Source organism: Theropithecus gelada, unplaced genomic scaffold, assembly GCF_003255815.1.
Source record: "Theropithecus gelada isolate Dixy unplaced genomic scaffold, Tgel_1.0 HiC_scaffold_3190, whole genome shotgun sequence".
In the NCBI taxonomy this organism is placed as follows: domain Eukaryota; kingdom Metazoa; phylum Chordata; class Mammalia; order Primates; family Cercopithecidae; genus Theropithecus; species Theropithecus gelada.
The window spans coordinates 1-4,803 of record NW_020259684.1 but is presented as its reverse complement, the minus strand read 5'-3'; the positions used below and the strand labels follow the sequence as shown (position 1 = coordinate 4,803).

The following is a 4,803-nucleotide window of genomic DNA, read 5'->3' as shown; positions in this document are numbered from 1 at the left end:
TTGTTCCCAGCACCCTGCTCTGCCAGCTAGGCCTCCTAGCTTTACCCACGCAAATACTGAGAAAGTTGATGCTTGCCCTACACTAAAAATCTTATTTGGAACCCACCTCTTAGCTAGACTTAGCCTAGGCCTTCACGGTATGTTATCCTTTAAAAGCCATGTTTGTCTTTTCTTTAACCACTATTAGTTGGGATTGTTCTCCACAGTCAGGGATGTTCAAACAATGTTGCAGGGAGATCAGAGTTCCCTTTCCCTTTTGCTATCAGATATGTACCTTGAGACTTTTTATATCCTGTGCAGAAGCTTTGGTTAGATAGCAGAAGGTTCCATGTTATCTTTCCAGCAAGTAGTGGGATCAAACTTGCGGTTGGCCCCTCTAGCAATGTGTCTCTATAATCACGAAAATCTCTTGGGCTACTCGCAGCTCTTCCTCAAGTTTTAAATATATTTTAAAATTCCACCTCACAGGAAGTCATTCAATAAAATTCTCAGAATCTAAAGTAAGTGAGTTGGATTTACCAGAGCTAAGCCTCATCCATGACTCCTGAGTATTTGTGTATCAAACAGGCCTTTGTGCTTGTTTCCACAGCACATATTTTAAAATTGGATCAATACAGAGCAGATAAGCATGGCTGCTGCCTGGGGATGGCACACAGATTCAGAAAGCATTCCATATTTTGCATAGTCCCAGGAAGGTCAGTTGACTGTTTGTTGAGTAGCTCCTAGGAAGCAGTGTGAGTGAAACCAAAACAGGAGACCCCCCAATATTGAAATTGTGATTATCACTATGAAAATATTGATGTTCAGTGATCTCTGAAAGGAGAACAGAGCTGAGTAATAATTAGGGGATGTTACATGCTGTTACTACATGTCTTGGAAATGAAAAAATGTCCACTTGCCTTTCCTTCATGGAATCGAAAAACAATCACAGCAGGGTTCTGTCTTGTCTGTTAGTTGGAGAGGACCATGGAGATCCAGCATCCTGGCATGGATCTGCTGGCTCAGAGTTTGAGGAGGTAGAGAAGGAGTGGTAGTTGTCCAAGCCGGGTTTTGACACCTATTAGTTTTCTGCCCTTGGTGTGATTGATGAACTCAGTGATGGGAGATAATTAGGTAATCCATTTTAATGAGAATATATATATATATATATATTTTTTTTTGCAGTAAGTTATGAATTAGGTAAGATTCCCTGAATTACAAGCCACAATGAATACAACTAATAACCAAAATTAGCACTTAATAACATCTTCTGAAAACTGCAACATTTGAATATTAGAACTTACAGAAAAACCTACACCAAGCTTTATTTGGGATTCCAAAATGGTTTCAGGAATCAAGTTCAAGAAGAAATTATTCCATTGCTTTACTATTTCTCTGAACATTTAAACATGTAATCTCATTACATCTTCCTAAGGTAGCAGAGTCCTTATTTTTTAGAAGAAACCATGGAGCCTACGAGAAGCAACTTGTCTGAAAAGAAAATACCTATTGGTTACAGAGCGAGGATGTATTCTGAGTGCAGGACACTTTGCATGATGTCCAGCTAACCTGAGTTAATTTACTGAGCTGTTCTCCCTCCATTTATGAGTACTTCCCTTTCTTTTATTCTTTAATTATAAGCTTAATAAGCTTGTAAGGTTTAAAAATTTGAAGTGTATGGGATATTAAAATTTTGATATTAGGTCTGATATTGCCTTAAATGATTTTAGAATTTAATATGTTTGGTAAATATTTTTTATTTCAGTGTTAAAATAACAACTTTATTTATTACTTTTGTATACATAGAATTAAACAACAAATTTTGGAACATAAAAAGAAGATACTTAAAAATGACAAACCAGGTAAGACTTCTGATAGTGAATTTCTTATTTCTCTTGGTGGTCCTGCTCTTGATAAGAAAATGAAAAGTAACATGTAAGATTAAGGTAGTGTTAATCAAAAAAGACCAGTTTAAAAATATGTGTAAATTGAATGTGTATATATGTATATGCATATGTAAACTAATTTTTAAAATTTAACTAGTTTGAAATTCAGATTTATTTAAGAAGGTAGTTGTAGCTCATTTATAATCTCAAACATTATAGTCTGAAAAAAGTCATTTATGATCCCTAAAATCCTATATAATGTTTTTGCATGAATAAGAAAAAAGATTTTTAAGTTAGTATGTTGTATGTTTCCTCTGTAGTCACATTATAACCAATTGGACTTGTTATACAAATGGATCTTCTATTTCAGTTTTATAATAAATTGTTTATATTTAGTAAATAAAGAATTACAGTTGACCCATGAATAATGTAGGGGTGAGGAACTCTGATCCCTGTGCAGTTGAAAATCTGAGTATAACTTCTGATTACTTCACCTTAGCTACTAATAGCCCACCTCTGGCTGGAAGCCTTCCTGATAACATAAAACAGTTGATGAACACCTATTTTGTTTTTGCCGCATTATTATATTCTGTGTTCAGACAATAAAGTAAGCCAGATAATTGAAGCTGTTAGAAAGAAAATCATCAGGAAAGATATATTGACTTTTCATAAAGCATAAGTAGATGCTGACAAAGGTCTTCATGATCTTCAGGTTGATTAGCCTGAGGTGGAAGAGGAGAGGTGGATCTTGCTGTCTCTGAGTTGCATAGGCAGAAGAAAATCTGCATATAAGTGAATCCCCGCTGTTCAAGGGCAAACTGTATTACACATTGATGTGTGTCACTAAGAAAGTAACTATCTTTAGAACCAGGAACTCAGCAATCCCTTTCTGGTACCATAAATAAATGGCAATAAGAACTGTAGAACTGCCGGGCACGGTGGCTCATGCCTGTAATCCCAGCACTTTGGGAGGCCGATGCGGGCGGATCACAAGGTCAGGAGATCGAGACCACGGTGAAACCCCGTCTCTACTAAAAATACAAAAAATTAGCTGGGCGCGGTGGCGGGTGCCTGTAGTCCCAGCTACTCAGGAGGCTGAGGCAGGAGAATGGCATGAACCCGGGAGGCGGAGCTTGCAGTGAGCCGAGATCGCGCCACTGCACTCCAGCCTGGGCGACAGAGCGAGACTCTGTCTCAAAAAAAAAAAAAAGAACTGTAGAACTGAACCAGCGTGCACCCATACAAATAGGAGACTACTTTTTGAAGACAGCTACTGAGCACAGAAGACAGAAAAGCAATTCCTTCATGAGAAGTACAAGTTATATTACATATTCCTACACAAGCAAAATGGTTTTATCTGTCATAGTTTACACACACACAGTTTACAAGCACATACACACACACGTTCACACGTGTACACACAAACACAAAGTTCGTCCTGCTAATTCTTAATGACCAAATCCAACTGTTCACAGGGAGCAGTGGATAACACATCCTACAGTTTGGATGCAATTCTTTCATCTTTTTGACTTGTTTTGTGATGAACTGCTTAAAATGGATGAACCATGTTTTCAGTTTTAGGAGAAACACAGAAAAAGATTAGAAGCAAGTAAAGAGGACTCTATGATCAGTAGTAGACTATTATAGTACATTCTCAATAGTACTATGTTTTTCTCCAGTTATACAATTTACTTGAATGATGCACAATTAATCAATTATTATTATTATAGGAGATGGAGTCTCTCTATGTTGCCTTGGCTAGAATACTGTGTCTATTGATTGGTGCATTCATAGCTCACTGTAGCCTTGAACTCCTGGGCTCAAGCAGTCCTCCTACCTCATCCTCCTGAGTAGCTGGGACTACAATTTTGTGTGGTTACATCTGGCCTGATACACAATTATTTATTTATTTATTTCTGATACACGGTCTCCCTCTGTTGCCAGTACTGGAGTGCAGTGGTGCCATCTTGGCTCACTGCAACTTCTGCTTCTTGGCCTTAAGTGATCCTTTCACCTTTTACCTTAGCCTCCCAAGTAGCTGGGACTACAGGCATGCACCACCACACTTGGCTAAATTTCTTTTTAAGGTCTTTGTTGTTGTTGTTTGTTTATTTGTTTAATAGATGAGGTCTCACTCTATTGCCCAGGCTGGTCTGGAACTTCTGGACTCAAGTGATCCTCCTGCCTCAGCCTCCCAAAATGCTGGGATTTACAAGTGTGAGCCACTGCACCTGGTCTGCACAATTATTATAAAAAGGAATTAAGCCCAGTTGAGTTGCAGAAAATTGACCACCTTTTCATTTTTTTCTAGAAACATTCATATTGTAGAACATATTGTCAATCACCTAGATTCTCTATTTTTTATTCAGTTAAACTAGGATTGCTGCTTATTTCACATTATTTTCTGACATTATCATTTCATTTATTCCTTTCATGGCTTTATTCGATTGGATAGATATAGAAATATAAGACTCTCCAAGTTGAATATCAAGGGAAAAAAAGAAAAGAAAAACAGATTAAGGAAAGCTATTCTGTGAAATAACCACCTGATTACAGTTACATATATCATATCAACTTCATAAAAGTCTTACACAATGCATTTGTGTCAAGGTTCCCCAAGACCAACCCCATGTTTGGTGGTTCACTAGGACTCACAGGACTCAGCAAATAGTCATACTCAGATCTTTACTTGATTACAAGAAAGGGGACAAGCAGAATTAGTAGAGGAAAAAGGTGCACGTGTCAAGTCTGGAGGAAACCAGGCACAAGCTTCCAGGAGTTCTCTCCTGTGGAGTTCCCAGGATCTGCTTAATTCTCCCAGGCTCACATTTTGACAACATTTGTGCAGTGATATCTACCAGTACCAGAGTCTCATTAGAGACTAAGTACTCAAGTGTTTCTATGGAGGTTACTCTCCCTGACATGTACCCCAATTCCA

The 4,803-nt window shown here is 37.9% G+C and overlaps 1 non-coding gene across 1 annotated transcript; it reads left to right on the top strand.

Annotated features, from left to right (window-relative positions):
* Window positions 1-573: 573 nt before the first annotated feature.
* Window positions 574-680, top strand: LOC112617669. The gene has a single exon (XR_003117942.1). It is a non-coding gene; the product is annotated as a U6 spliceosomal RNA (small nuclear RNA).
* Window positions 681-4,803: the final 4,123 nt, after the last annotated feature.